Source organism: Sminthopsis crassicaudata, chromosome 3 (assembly GCF_048593235.1).
Source record: "Sminthopsis crassicaudata isolate SCR6 chromosome 3, ASM4859323v1, whole genome shotgun sequence".
Lineage (NCBI taxonomy): Eukaryota > Metazoa > Chordata > Mammalia > Dasyuromorphia > Dasyuridae > Sminthopsis > Sminthopsis crassicaudata.
The window spans coordinates 591,281,153-591,297,195 of NC_133619.1; the positions used below are offsets into that span (position 1 = coordinate 591,281,153).

At 44.8% G+C, this 16,043-nt stretch overlaps 1 long non-coding RNA gene across 1 annotated transcript in view; it reads left to right on the forward strand.

The window, feature by feature from the left end:
• Positions 1–405: 405 nt before the first annotated feature.
• LOC141563730 (uncharacterized) overlaps positions 406–16,043 on the forward strand; it is a 59,302-nt gene continuing 43,664 nt past the window's right edge. Inside the window, exons 1-2 of the long non-coding RNA XR_012488490.1 lie at positions 406–452; positions 13,508–13,700. This is a non-coding gene — a long non-coding RNA (uncharacterized LOC141563730). The remainder of the gene's footprint in view (positions 453–13,507; positions 13,701–16,043) is intronic.

Genomic DNA, 16,043 nt, shown 5'->3' on the forward strand with positions numbered 1-16,043 from the left:
AAGGGGCAGCTTAGCTCAGCTTTCTCCTCCTCCTGTCTCTTTTCCCCCTTCCGTTTGACAGCGGGGCCCAACCCCTCTCCTTGCTTCTTCCCGCTTCTCCACCCCCCCCTCCCCGCCCCCCACCTTCGCCTTCTTTGGTCGCTCTTTGCTTCTCGAGAACTCTCCCTTCCCCAAACCCTCAGTGAACTCAGGGGCTTCACGGATTGCTGGTGCGGGGAAACTGCCGTGCCCCGAGCTGGGGTGCGGGCGTTGGGAGAGAAGGAGATGTTGGGGCTTCTGGGGAGAACTGAGAGAAGGGAGAGGGAGTGGAGCGGGAAGGGCCCATGGAGAGGGCCACTGAAAGGGGAAGAGGGCTGGATCAGGAGAGGAGCTGGTGGGTAGAGAGAGGGGGAGGGAGGGAGGAGCTGGGATGCGAACGGAGCGAGGAACTGGAAGGGAATGGGGAGAGAGGGGTAAGTGTGGGGCGGGGAGAAGGGGAAGAGAAAGAAAGGAGACCTGCAGGGGAAGAGGGAGGAGATGAAACCGAGTGGGGAAGAAAGATCTGGAGGGGGGACTTGGGGAACTGAATAAAGAGGCCAGGGCAATGGAGGGGTGGGGCGGGCCCCGACGTTGACCCCCGGAGAAGTGGGGAGAGGTAGTAGAGGGAGGCTATGAGACTCCCTGTCTGCAGCATTCCCCCTCCCCCCCCCCAAGCTCTGCCTCCGCCCAGTCTTCTTAGGCTCCTTTCCTCTCCAACCCCCTACCCCATTGTCCCGCTGCTAGCCCACTGGGAGGAGGAGTGGAGGGGCTTGCTGCCAGCGCTGCCCGGCCCGAGGTGGGGGTCTCGGAAGGCAAACTCTCTCCTTACAAATGACTGGATGATAATGCGCCTCTCCCCTCCCCCTCCCCCTCCAATGTATGGAGCCGCGCGGGCCGCCGCAGACCCTCTTCATCTGGAAATGCTTTTTAATTAATTCCATTCATTAATACTGCTTGTCATGGCTAAACTCCTGAGACTTCACAAAAACTTGGCTTCTGCAGTTGTCAACACATTTCGGCGAAACATATGTTTTTGAAATGCTTTCTGATAACACTGCGGTTTCTCATATGCAGAGTGCACTACTTAGGGTATTAAATGGAGAAGTGGATTCATGGCCCGCCCGGGGTGGGGGGACTCTGAGGCTTGGGGGCTGGGGCTGGGCTGAGGAGGGGGTGGCTGCCCTTCCCACAGGTCCCGCCCTGCCTGATTCCAGAGCTGTGGCGAGAGGGCTCCCGATTCTGGCGGGCTGGGGGTGGGGTAGGGCTTTGGTAGGTCCTGGCAGACCTCGGGGGTGGGGGTGGGATGTTGCGTCAGTTTAGGCCTCTAGTTTAGGAGGAGAAAGTCTCCTCCCTCTACCCCTTGAGGCCCCTAACAAACTGCTTCCTAAGAAGAGCGCATCTTTTACCCGAGCTCTTGGCATCCATGAGCTCATTCGATCCTCCCAGGCGCCATGTGGGGTAAATATTACAGATAGCGTTATCGTCCTGTCAGAATAAAAACCTGGGGCTCAGATTGGTGCAGAGACTTGCCTGTACCTTGCGCAGCCAGTGAGCTAAACCCAGATTCTCCTCACTTCTGGTTTGTGATCTTGAGGGGAAGAAGAAGGACGGAACTCTCGCTGTCGATAGGGAGCTCAGCTCCTTCAATAACTTAATAGATGTTGTTGTTCAGTGTCTGAATCTAAGGGGCCCCATGGATTTGTTCCTGGGCTTTGCTTGGTAAAGAACCTGGAATATTTGCCGTTTCTTTCTCCATTGTGTCCCCATTTTACAGATGAACAACTGAGGCAAATAGGGAGGGACTACACGACTTACCCAGAGTCACACAGTTGGCAAATGTGATATTCCACTGTACCACTTACCTGCTTAGTTAGATAGATGCCCTTTATCAACTGTTGTGGCCAAAATACAGAATCGTGTGGCCGTTTCTGACTACAAGCCTCACTTAGTTTCGCTAAGTTGCTTCTCACTGAAGACTGCACCTTATCCAAACGTTCCAGAGCTCCCTTTTGGCTGCTTTCTGTAACTCGGGGTCATCAAAACACAATGTGAGTGTATGGAAAATAGTATTGTCTAACATTTAGATAGCTCCTTCCATCTAAGAAAACACATTTCAAGTGGTTCCTGTAATGGCTTTTTAAGGAAGACATTGCAGATATTATAGTATCCTTATTTTGACAAATAAAGAAACTGAGGCTTGGAAAGGTAAGATGACTTGTTGCACAGCTAGTATGTGGTGGAGTGGGGATTCAAACAGCTCTCTTGACTTCAAATTCAATGCTCTTTCTAGAACAGCATAACTAAAACCTATGCTTATTTTTCCTGAACAACAGCTGTCTAGCTTACTTTAATCTACAGAGGGTTCTTTATTCCTTGAGGAGGTCAGAAACAAATGAAATTAAAAGCTCCTTCCCATAAGAGATCTGCCACTCCTTCTCTTCCCATTTAGTTCAGTTCATTTCAACAAATTTTTTTAAAAGGGTTAAGTCTAAAATACTGTCTTTGGTGCTGGGGATACAAAAATTAAAAAACAAACAAACAAAACTCAGTCCCTATCCTCAAAGAGTTAATATTCTACTTGGAGGTAGTGGAAAATGTATGTACGTAGGTAATTATTACTCCTACAAAAGAGGGTATATGAAAGAGCAAAAGAAAGACTGAGGCAAGCTTCTCTAGGAAAATATGGAAGGAAGATATTTTTCAGCTAACGGAGGAGAGGGCAGCTGGGCTGAGTCTCCAAAAAAAGAGAAGGATTTTGAAAGATGGAGACAAGGAAGGAAAGCATGTTTGAAGCATAGTTTATGCAAAAGCATGGAAGTTGGAAGTTGTGAGTAAGACTGGTCATCAGGGAATATTTCTGGAATGTCGTTCATGAGACCAAAATGGTCTAAGGAAATTTGAAGAGATCACTTTCAGCTGGGAGGAATGGGGAAAAACTCATGGAAAACTTCATGGAGGAATCGGTTTTCAAGCTGGGCCTTACAGGAAAGGAAGGGCTAAAATGGGAAGAGGTATGGGGGGGAGGACTGCTACAAGCAGAAATGGAAAGGATTCTGGGTATAAGAGGGATAGTATGTACAAGTGTTTGGAAGTGGGATATGTCAGGTAGAATTCAGGGAATAGATAGTACAATTTGACTGGTATAATCTGGAAAGGTAGTTTAAAACCATGTTGGGGAGGGCCTTAAAGACCAGGTTAAAGAGTTTACTTCTTAAGTGAGAGGCAATAGGGAGCCACTAAAGGTTTCTGAATGAAGGAGTGATATGGTTCTACTTGTAGCTTGGAAGATTAATTTGAAAATTGTTATAGAAGATGAATTGGCAAGGAAAATAGCTAGAGGTAGGGCAGGAGTATGCTGGTAAATGTTTAACAATCAGGTTTTCCAGGGGAAAACATGTATGCACACACACTTTTACATTTAACCTTCAGTATTAGCATTTTTTGAAGCCTAGACAATTGAAAAAGTAATAAACCAAGCCCAGTTTGTAGTGATTGTTTGCTTCTTAATTGCTCACTAAGATTTTAACAAGCTGGTTAGTTCTGGCTCCAGCACACTCCTGAAGCAGGAAGATATTACAATAGGTCAGGGTGATTAGGCTTCTGGCCTTGGAGTAAATGGAATGGAGATGTGAAAGTGGGATGGACAGGACTTTTTGCAGGATTAAACAATGGGGATGAGGAAGAAGGAAAGTAAAAAATGACTACAGACAGGACTCCAAGGTTGAGAATTTTGTTTAACTGAGAAGATGATAGTGCCATTACAAAAAAAGGAAGTTGGAAGAAGAGGAAATTCACAAAAGAATTACATTTTCATTCAAATTGACAAGATTCTTCTTAATCTACCAGAGATATGTTTAGATTTAAAAAGCTTTACTAAGGAATGAAGGATAAAGATAAAATAAGACAAACAATTGTGGAAGAACAGAGAACTGCTGGGTTTTGTGCTTAGCACAGTGCCTGGCACATAGTAGGTACTTAATAAATATGGATTGATTGATTAATTCTGTAAGCACAGTGCCTCTGGTCTTTTCACTCCCTTGTTCAAAAAACAAAACAACCATCAGTGACTTCCTATTTTTCTTTTTTCCTTCCTTTCTTTCTCTCTCTCTCTCTCTCTCTCTCTCTCTCTCTCTCTCTCTCTCTCTCTCTCTCTCTTCCTTCCTTCCTTCCTTTCTTTCTTTTTTCCCTGAGGCAATTGGTGTTAAGTGACTTCCCCAGGGTCACATAGCTAAGATTTCCTAAGATAAAATATTTATCCCTTAGCCTGTCATTCAAGGCACTCCACAATCTGGTTTCAACCTACCTTTCTAATCTGACCTTATCTATATACCATGCACACTTTGTTTCAACCCAATAGAAATGATTAACTATCTCCTAGTCAAGTTCTTCTTTTCCATATAGATTCACAGGTCAAGCTCCCCACCTCCCTCCTTTTCCCTCATCCTAGGAAATCAGCAGCAGCAATAACAAACATTTATGAAGCACCTGCTCTGTGTAAAAGACTGTGTATTTCTGTGCAGTCCTTCATGCAGCTCACAGTCTCCCAACAGAACTATGATACATAGTATTAAAGGATAAGTTTATGAGAGAATGACAAAGTAGAGACTAAGTGAAATGTGAATGGAAAGATCCTTACTGTGGAGATGGGAGAGGAGGAGGATTGAGTTCAGAGAAGACTTAGAAAAGGAGGCTTTGGGCTAGGGATTTTGAGGAGCTGCTCAGCAGTTTTAGAAAGGGAGGAATGCTATACTAATATTCCTTCCTTCCAACATCTTAGTTCTATCTGTAGAAATCTTCCTTCCATGCTCCTCAGATTTCTCTAGAATATTTTATCCCCATCACACTTCTCATTTGTTGTATTCCTCAGTAGAAGATAAGCTTCTTGAGGGCAGGGATTTGTGTTAGCTTTCATATATATATGTATATATATATATATGTATATATATATATGTATATATATGTCCCCATGTGTCCCTAACACTGAAGGAACTAAAGACCCTGCATATAGCAAGAGCTTAAGTAATGTTGAATTGAATCTGCCACTGTGAGCTCATATGACCCCTTCTTCAATACCCTGCCCCATTTCTATATGTGTCTTTGCCCCCTTCATGAACAAGTCTTCTCAAACACTGATGGAGAGGGGATGTATAAAATGGAAGTTCCTGATTCTGCTTAGTCCGTGGGTTTGGTGAATGAAAAGTGTACTGTGCCTGTGTCTGACTTAGGTTTGGCTTTATACACTTTCTACATATAAGTGCTGGGCCTAAAGACACATCTTCATGAGTTCATATTCAGACTCAGACACTCACTAATTATGTGACACTGGGCAAGTCACTTTAACCATGTTTGCCGCAGTTTCCTTGTATGTAAAATGAACTGGAGAAGGAAATGGAAAACTACTCCAGTATCTTTACTAAGAAAACTCCAAATGGGATCACTAAGAGTCAGACAGGAATTAAAAATGACTGAACAAACACATGTAGATAGGGCCGATTCTTTCCATGTGTAAAATTCAGCAATATCAGCTACTCAAACTAGAATCTTTTAGTCCCTTAGATTCATTCCTCTTGTGATTCTCAGGCCAATTTGGAGAACATTTTTTGCTTTCAAAACTTCTCTCTTGGTCAAGTCAGAAATGACAGCTCTTCAGATCACTGAAGGTAGTGATCATGTTCCTTTAAGTCTTTTCCTTTTTTCAGGAGATCATTCTCCAATAAGAGAAGAAAGTTTGTAAACCCACATCTGTGGTGAGTCTTGTGGCCAAGAATAGAAATGTGGAAGGCTAGTCTAAGTTGGCCAGGAGGGAAGACAAGTGCACTGGCTTTGGAATGTAGGAGAACTGAGATCTAATCCAAGATCCAGTGCTTATAAGTGTATGATTTGGGGCATGGGAAAGGCACTTAACTAACCTATTAAGCAATGTTATTCAGTGGAATGGTGTGCTGAATCTGGAGTCAGAGAACCTAGTTCAAATTCCAGATTTTCCATGTATAACATTGAGCAAATTATTTTATCTTTCTAGGCCCTGGTTTTCTCCTTTGTTAAAAAAAAAAACCCATGGCAGATTGGATGACCTCTAAGGTTCTTTCCTGCTCTAAATTCATGATCGTATCCTCAGTTTCCTCATTTATAAAAATAATTTTTATTTCTATAGAGCTCTAAGTTTTACAAAGCACTTCTCTCCCCACTGGGAGGTAGGTAATACAAGAATGCTTCTCTGTTTTGTAACTTCCCTGTAGAGCCTCAGACAAACAAAATTCTTTGCTCTGGGTCTGGTAGCCAACAAGTGGTCCAACCAGGCCTCCTGAGTGCTAGTCTAATGTTGTTGTTTTTTCTTTTCTTTTTTTCTTTTTAGGATAACTCTTTTTTAAGGATAGCTCTTGTTTTTTACTCTACATATATATTTATTTAAAATTTTTCTTTTTTTATTCTACATATATGTTTGTTTAATTTTTAATCACTAGCTTATTTTCATTCAATGTGTTTGTTTAATTTTTAATCGAAATAAAAATCTATTTTTGTTTTTTTGAAGTTAAATTTAAATTGAAATAAAGATCTATTTCCTCTGTTTCCTATCTCCCAACCTCCTACTGGAAAAAGCAAAGCAAAACAAAACCTTCATAACAAATATGAATAGTCAAGCAAAGCAAATTCCCTCATTGACCATGTCTAAAAAATATATGTCTCATTCTGTCTAACGTTCTTTGTGTTATTCCACAAATTTGTATTCCTTCCTTCACTGGGTGGTTGGGCACAAAGCACTTTGTAAACTTTAAAAGACTCTAGAAATAGGAACTGTTATTATTCTTTCATTAAGGCAAGACCATGCCTCCAGACTCAAGAGCTCAGCCCCAACACTGTTTCCTGCTAACAGAGGTAAACGAGCCAAGGCATAACCCAGGCTAGAGCCCATTCAGTTTCCCAGATCTCTCATCACTGGAGGGAGAGAATGATGAGCCACTGATACCGACAGGAGGTCTATGGGGTATCACTCATAAAATATATCTAAAAAGGGCATTTTTCATTCAACAAACTCATGGACTCAGCAGAATCAGGAACCTGAAAAGCAAGGGTCTTCAGAGACTTCTAATTTACACTTCCCCATTCCTTCAATCTTTCAGAGGACCTCTTTCTATTCACTGAAATACTCCCAGTGACGGGAAGCTCATTACTTCCACAACATTTTTGGGGAAGCTCTAATTGTTGAGGCAGCTAGGTGGTAGAGTAGATAGAGCTCTGGGCTTGAATCTTGCCTCCGATATTTATCAGTTGTGTGACCCTGAGCAGGTCACTTAAAAATCTCAGCTTCAGTTTCCCATCTATCAAAATGATGGTAATAACAATCCCTACCTCACAGGGTTATTGTAAGAAGTATTTATTATTGTAAAGTGCTATTATTATCATTATAGTAAGTTCAGTGTGGCCCTGGAATTTTGGTCCTAGCTTTGACACCTTAGCCAAGTGCCTTTGAATAAGTAAGCTGCACCTTTCTGAATATCAATTTGGGAAATACTACTATTTCTATAGGACTTATAACACAGTTGTAGAGGGTGCTATTTATAGATGTTAAATAATATAAGTGTTGGTTGTAGTTGATATTGTTATTATTAATGAATATATTAAGCCCACATTTTTTTTTCTTTGTGATTTTCAACTCTAGGCCATGGCTCATTTAATGTATTGCAAAAACAAAACTGCTGGGAGTCAAGAGGTCTATGTTCAAATTCTCCCTCAGCTTTTTCACTTGATATGTATCTTTGGGTAAGCCCTGTTCCTTTCTCTGTATTTCAGTTTCCTTCTCCATAAAACAATGCAAATAGAAATTTCTGCACCTGGGACAAATGGCAAGTGAGGTGGAGGTAGGCTCCTTTGGAGGTATCTCCATATTGGAAGAGGGAGGAGAAGTGTTTCTGGGACTCAGTGACATTTCTAAAGTGTTGGAAGGGAAGGTAGAATATTCTATATTTTAGCCTATATTCTATAAGCTACTGTTACTGTAGGGAAGGATAGGGTATGCAGGGAAGGAAGAGCTCCTGGTCGACAATGTTGATATCCTTTAAAAATTTGCCTTTGGGGAAAAGTACCAGTTGCCCTGTCCCAGTTTTAGTATGGACTACACGATTTCTAAGTTGGTTTTTGTGGATATATGATTCTCTCTCTTCCTCTGGATTTGATGCTAGAAAGACCTAAATCTGAATCCTACTTCAGGCACTACTAGCTAGGTGACTTTGGGCAAACCACTTGGTTTTCCTGGGACTCACTTTCTTGATCTGTAAAATGTGTTTCCTATGGAAGGGAGAGGCTGCTCTAATGAAAGGGAAAGTCAGAGAGCCTGGGGGAGCAGGTTTCCATCCATCCAGTGGCAGTAGCATTCCTGGATGTGTGTCATGGAGTCGGGCGGGCCGGGGATGGGGGTGTGGGGAGGAGGCCGACAGCCAGTCCACAAGCCCCGCTTTCATCCTGCTTAACAAGGCCCCCTCAGTATACCCCATCGGCTGTGCAAACACGCACATCTGGGCCGTGGGCTGGGGGAGGGGGAAGCGGAACTCCCCCACAGCTGGCTGGGTGCTCCTGACCTTTGGGACAAAGGGAGCTTTGGTCACTGTGGGGACCCACTGCTCCCTTCTGACGACTTCAGAGCCCCTGAAGTCCTTGGTGAGTCCCTCCCCAGACCCAAAGACCCTCTACTTCCTCTGGTCATTCCTTCCCCACCCCCTCACCAGGGGTAACTGTGGCTTCTGCAGCACATTTTCCTGAGGGACACAGGCCCCTGAGCCTCCCCTGGCTATCAGTTTTCCTGAGTCCAGTGAAATTAAGATAGTGAGCTAAAAAAGAAACCAGACTGTGGCCAATTAGAAAGGGCAGCCAAGCCACCATCAAAGTGTGTCCTCATCACCAGTCCTGCCCTTCCTTGGTTCCTGCTATACTGGGCTCCGTTGGAGGGGCAGAGATGAGGTGGGTCAGGGGAAAGACTCATTGACCATAGAATATAAAGAAGGAAATAAGCCTGTATTAAGAGCCTACTATGTGTCACGTACTAAGTGCTTTAAAAATATCTCATTTGATCCTTACAACAATCCTGGGAGATAGGTGTTATTAATATACCCATTCTACCGTTGAGGAACAGAAGTTAAGCGACTTGGCCAATAGCTAGTGTCAGGCTGGATTTGAACTTAGGTTTTCAGACTCCAAGAATGGTACTCTGTGCACTACAGTGCCACCTAGCTGCCCTGGAGTCAACAAGACAACAAGACTTGAATTCAAATCTTGCCTCAGACATTAGTTCTGAGGCCCTGAACAAGCCACCTAGATGCGCCATGGCTCAGTTTCTTCTTCTGTAAAATGGGGCTAATAATAACACCTACTTATCAAGGTGGTTGAGAGGATCAAATGAAAGAATAAATATATATATATATATGTATATATAATGCTTTAAAAACCTTAAACATTATATAAATCCTGGCTGTTATTATTGGAAGAGATCTTGGCACACAGAAGATAGAATGTTCATAGAATGAGAGTGAACATAGCATATTGAACAAAGGATGTCAGAGGCAGAAGATAACTTAGAACAAAGTCAGACCTAAGCTTTAGGTGGATAAGTATCCAGAATCTTAGAATCCAGCTGCAGTGATGTCAGCAAGTGCTGGCAACTTCCTAATCTTTGGCTACATGCAAAATAAATAAGTTTCAGTCCCACAGTCCAAAAATTCAGGGGCTGTTGGTGCAGTCTTTCTGCTGCTGGACCAAGAAAGCAGGGAGATGTGGACAGCAGGAACTGCCCCCTCCAGCCCTGTTTCAGGTTTTCTCTTCATTGCTTTTTGTATTTCTCTGGGTTTAAATCACAGTCAGGTAAAAAGCTGACTCTTCTACAAGCAGATGAGTTGCTGAAAAGCATACCTTCTACATACCTTCTACAGGGTATTTTTTTTTTTTAAGGGAGGAGAGGCAGAGTGCTCTGGAGTCCTTTGCTGACTTTGTGAGTTTCCCTTCTTTAATGCAGAAATTTGGAGAGCCTTTGGGGTGTCTGGAGGCTCTTTCAGTCATGCTGGGTCTATTTGACCATTTCTGTTGATCCTTTTCCTCACCCAAGTCTCCATAGTCACAAATGGCAGTTAAAAATCTACCTCCTCCACGAGACCTCCCCCTCCCTCTCTCTCCCATCCCCATTTGCCCCACCTGAGAATTTTGTTTGAGCCTCTTCTGGATTCTTAGCCCATTCTACCAATTGTGTGTATATGTGACTTGGTTTCCTTCGTGAGGTCCAACTTTTTGTGGGTGTCAATCAACAAGCATTATTAAGCACTTACTATGTGCCAAGCACTGGAAATACAAAAAGAAGGTGAAAACCAGTTCATATAAGCTGAAAGTCACTTTAAGATCATTTAGTCCCCCACTCACATTTGACACGGGAGGGAACTGAAAGGGAAAGGGGCTTTTCTACAGTTACCCATCAGTCTAGGAGCAGCCTTAGGATCCACCCCCAGGTTTTCAGACTCCCAGCCAAGCACTCATTCATCAGACTAAGATGCTTCTCCTCAGGTGCTTTATTTCTGACCTCAGATGAGTGGTGGGAACATGGGGTTCATGGCAGCTTCCTGCCTAGACTACCCATTTGTGACAGACTGGAGGGGGGCATCTGCTTCACTAATTTTGAAGCAAAAAATTTAAACTTTTTTTAATTGCATCTCTTCGTAAATGGTAATTAATAAATTAGCATTTATGCAAAACACCGTCATAGCTTGGCTAACATGTCAACTTCCTTCCCTAGCTGCAAAAATGTGAACGCTCCGAGGGACTGTAGACAGGCCTTCCCCCACCCCAATAGACAGTTCCCTTTGACCCACGTCACAGTGTGTGTGTGTGTGTGTGTGTGTGTGTGTGTGTGTGTGTGTGTGTCTGTGAAATGCCTGGCAGGAGAAAGAAGGGCCTTAGCCTGCCAGCTCTGGGACTGTGGGGCAGGCTCCCCTTGAAGACCAAATTTTTTCTCTTTCAGACATGGGTCTAAAACTCCTCAAGAATGGCCTCAGGGCTCAGAAATCTAGGTTAGACCTCTGAAAGACACTTGAGCAAGGTAGGTCAGGTAGAAAAAATCCTGAATTTAGATTCAGATAATCTAGGTTTGATTTCTGGCTGTGCTATTTACTAGCTGTGAGACTTCAGGCAAGTCTGTATTCAGAACTTCAGAATCCATCTGCAATGGTGTTAACAGACACCTGAGTCTTGCAGCTCTTGGCAATTCACAAAATACATAGATCTCTCTTCCAGTCTCCAAACCCCCTCTGGATTGCTGTTGCAATCAGTTCTGTTAATAGACAAAAGAAGTTGAGACAGCAGGCCTCGGTTTTCTCATCTGTAGAATGGAGATGATGCGAGTATCTAAAACTCAGGATTGTCCATGGGATGAAATGATTTCCTTTCCCCCTCATTTTCCATACTCCCAGTCCCTGTCAGCTCTGAAACCCTATAGACTCTGTTCTAGTATGTGTGTTCTAGGGTCTTGCTAGCCCGCCATCCCGAGTCCCAAGCCCTGACGCTCTCTCTCATATTCTCTGACCTCCCACTCAGGGTTTTAGAATTGTCCATGGGATTAAATGAGCTAGTATTCGGAGAGTGTCTTGCACACAGTAGGTTCTGTTCCTTTCCCCCCTAATTTTCCATACTCTCGGCTCTGAAGTCCTACGGCTTTGTTCTAATATGCGTCCTAGGGTTCTCCCAGCCCCGACATCCCGAGTCCCAAGCCCCGGCTTTCCCTCTCCTATATTCCCTTCTTTCTCCCATTCCGGCGTTCTTTGTTCCGATTTAAAATCCCGGGACTGTCCCCGGCGGGGTGACCCCGGGGAGCTCGGTTCTCGGGAGCGCTTTGTCCCGGCTTCCCGAGCGGCCGGCCGCCTGTCCCCGGCCCTTGGGCCACTAGCGGCCTTCCCAGCGGCGCGGGCGGCGGCGGCGGGGACGAGCGGCGAGCTCATGTTTTTTCATGCCGGCTCCCGCGCTCGCCCGTTGCTGTGCGCCGCGGGTCGCGGAGGCTCCCCCGCCTTGCCGGGCCCCGCCGCCTCTCCAGTGTACCATTCCCCTATTCCTCCGCTCACGCGGCTATTGTTCGAGATTGAATTGGTCCCAGGAAGCAGCGGAGCATGTGAAAGCCGCGATGAATTTTGCAAAGTGGCTTCGGGGCAGTAAAGCATGTCAGAAGAATAAGGTGCAAAATCCGAAAGTCCCAATTTAGAAATCGCAGCCGATGCTGCAGGCTCAGGCGAGGAAGGCAATACCCCGAGACGAGGGCCTCGGCGCTCCCCGCGCCGCTCCCAACAAAAGCGTTTCACTTTGTGGTGATATCCGTTCTCGTGCCTGACTCCGGAGAACCCTGGGAGGGCAGCGGGTCCCGTGGGTGGGGGTCACAGCCCCCATTTCACAGATGAGGAACGCGAGGCTACCCAGAGGGGCAAGGTCCCGCGGCTGCGAAATTGGCAGGAGCCGAGCTTGGAACCCCGGGACTCTCGTGCTCTAGTGGCCTTTGTGCTCCCACTCGAGGCGGTCTCCGCCAGACCCATCTCCTAGAATGGGAAACAATGACACGGAGGCTTACAGAGTCAAATAAGTCCGCTTATTAAATCGGTTTATGTGCAATTAACCTGTTAGCCATCCTCTTATTACTCTCCGAAAATTGACAGGCTGGTGAGAAGAGTGATGTCATTAACAGGTCTTTCTTTGCTTTCTGCTTTTATTTAATAAGTGGCTCCCTCCCCCCTCTCCCTTCTATCACACGACGTGTCTTTTATTGACTCTTCAGGAAATTAGGGCCTTTGGGGAAAATATAATGTTTCTTCTACTTGAGCTATCTCAGTTGGAAACCTTCACGTAGAACTTGGAGCCACTTCTGTGGCCGGAGTGCAAAGCAGAGGATTTAGAGCTTGGAGAGCAGTTCCACTGCCTGATTTTACAGATAAGGAAACCGAGGCTCTGAGACAGGAAAGAATAGACCAGCCCAGGTCATCAGAAGAGTAAGCGTCAGAGACCGGGTTCTAATATTGGCCCAATGCCCGTTCCACCCCACTGTGCTCCTGAGTCCAGCTTCATTTTATTTTAATAGGGCGTGGGGGGGAAACTGAGTCACAGAGAAGGACAAGACCTTTCCAAAGTTGCACAAGTTGTAAAGAGAGGAAAGCCGGTCATTGAACTCCAAATGGAGGCTCTGTTCATCGCATCGCACCGCTACATGAGGAAAAAGATGTATCAGAGCTGAAGGAACAAATAAATGCCCCTGGCGCTGCCTCTCCCATCCCCCAGCCTCCTCTGTGATAAAACTCCATGGATTTAGGCAGTCACAATCCAGGCTTTGCTTTGGCCTGAGAAAACCAGAGGATCATAGATTTAGAACTGGAAGAGACTCGGGAGAATCACAGAACACAGAAAAACAGAGATGGAAAGGGCCTTAGAAAACCCCAAGGGACCAATCTCTCCCTCCTCCCTCCCCCCATCATTTTGGCAGGTGGGGAAACTGAGACCCAGAGAAAGAGAATGACTTGCTGCAAATCACACAGGAAGTCAGTGCCGGAGTGAAGATCGCAACCTGGGGGTCCTGCCTTCTTGTCTGGACAACATACCATCCTCTGGACAGCCACAGACAAAAGCATAAAGGGGGCGGCAGATTTGGAAGATGGACAACAACAGTGTGGTTTAGGGTACAGGCAAGCCGTCCAACAGGGTTGAAATACCTAATTAAATGCATAATTAGAAGTGCTTTGAGATCTCAGCATTCCTTAATGATATTAATCCAATTATGTGAATATTTACGGGATCCACCATTAATATTAATGACAACAATAAACAAGTGTGAGTGTTCTTTTCAAAGCTGCTGGCTGTTCCAGAAGCTGCCTCCTTTCATTACAGGCTGGTGTGACTCTATGCGGGAGAAGCCACGGCATTGTGTCTGACAAATGACTCTTGTCATACTTCTCTCTCCTTGGTCCCTGGCAGAAGTTGGACGGTATCCCCGACGACCGTCAGCCTAGGCAGGGGGTGGGGGTGGGGAGTTGTGGAGAGGGGTAGGAGAGGGAAAAGGGCATTTCCAGGGCTGGAGATTTTAAAAGGATCCATAGAAGAACAAAAATGGGATTTTAGTTCTTGAGGCTGTGGGCCATGGAGGGGGCTTGGGGCTTGGGTGGGGAAAACAGCTTTTACCCCAGCCCTGGGATATGATCCAGACCTGAGAAAGATGAGTTGTCCATTGGAAGAAGAGACAGATTGTATTCTTTCGGAAGGACCTGGTTCTCAATGAAGCAGATGGGAAAAATATTATCTTGATGGAATCAGAGTATGGAACGTTAGAACTTAGAACAGACAGAAACTGAGAGCTGGAAGGCATATTAAGCACAGAGAATATGAGGGCTGAGGACACAAAAGGCTAAATCTAGAAGAAATCTTGGAAGAGAAAATATCAGGATGTAAAAGATTACAACTGGAAAGGTTAGAACAGAATTCTAGAACCTAGGACAAAGACTACTAGAACTAGGAGGGACTTGAGAATACAGTGTTAAAACATATGGTGTTAAGGCTGAAAAGAAGGTAGATTTTTCTTAATTAAAAAATTAAAATAGAATTTAAAAAAGATTAGAAAATGGAGTGTTAGAACATAGAATTAAAGTTGGGAGGGACTTCAAAAGAACTTTTAAAGGTAGTATGTCAGAATATAGAATATTGGTGCTAGATGGGCTCTCAGAGATTATTTAGTCCAGCAGCCAACATCCTCATTATAAAAGAGAGGAAGCTGAGGGTCAGGGAAGGGATGATCACCTCCACCAAGTCTGGGGAGCAAGGGAAAGGCAAGGTCATTATGCATCTAAGTCTTCTGACTCTTTTCCATAACTGTGACTATAAAAAACAAGGTTGGGGAGGGGGGAAGCCTGAGAGGGGCGGCAGGGATATAATATGTGTAAATAAGCATAAGCAACAACAAACATAAAAGTCAGTTACCAGGATCTTGCCCCCCAGTTCTCCCTTCTCCCTCCCAGCTGCCTGGTGCCAAGATCCACGGTGGCAATATTGAGAGATAGGTTCCGTAGTCCTTCCTTCTTCAAAGGATTTGTTAATAAGTCAATGACGGAATATCTAAAGGGAGGAAAAATATTTCTTTTTATAGTTGGAGATAATTGTCCCTGGAAAAAAAACAACAACAAACCTTTAATTACAACTCACATGGAGAAAGCTTGATTTGTGCCCTGCGCCCAAATGCTGAGGAGCCGGATGTAAAATATTTGTAATATTTAGGGAACCTAGAGTTTTACATAAAAGTAAACAGCTTTGCCGGAAGGCACAATTTCTAGCAACACAATAAAATGTGCTGTGAATTTATGGCGGCCATCCATTAGCTCTTACCAAGGCAACGTCGCCCATATCTGTCGTCCATCATTATAATAGAGGGTTAATGCACCGAATTTACATAAAAAAGTCATATTGTCTGCATGAATTATTTACACCCTCAGCTGTTTTTACAGCTCGGCTTCAAGCTGTATTCTGAGAGAGATTCTGCTAGTAAATTACTCTGTGGAGGCCCAGCTCTATAACTACAAACGGCGGGCGGGCAGGAACAGGGCTATGAAAAGGAAGAAGAAATGGGGAGGCCCCAGAGTGGTTGGTGAGGGAAGCGGGTACCTCCCTTCTCCTGTGCAGGAGGGGGAGGAGGCAGCCCCCTCAGTTCCCCAAGATCCGGCACAGAGGATTCTATTGGGTGAGGGGCTTACAGCTGAGATAACATGGCAGTGATTTCCTCCCCACTCCAAGATATTCATAGGATTTAGAGTTGGCGGGGACTCTCAGAGAGGATCTAGCTCAACTTTTTTATTTTTTCAAAAGAGGAAACTGAGTTCTGGATTCAGAAAGAGATTTCTCCAAGTCATACAGAGAACCTAGGATCTCCGACTTCCAATCCTGTGCTTTTACCAGGATGTTCTTTTCCAAAATGATATTCCAGGCTGGAAACACACACACACATACACACACACACACACACACACACACACACACAC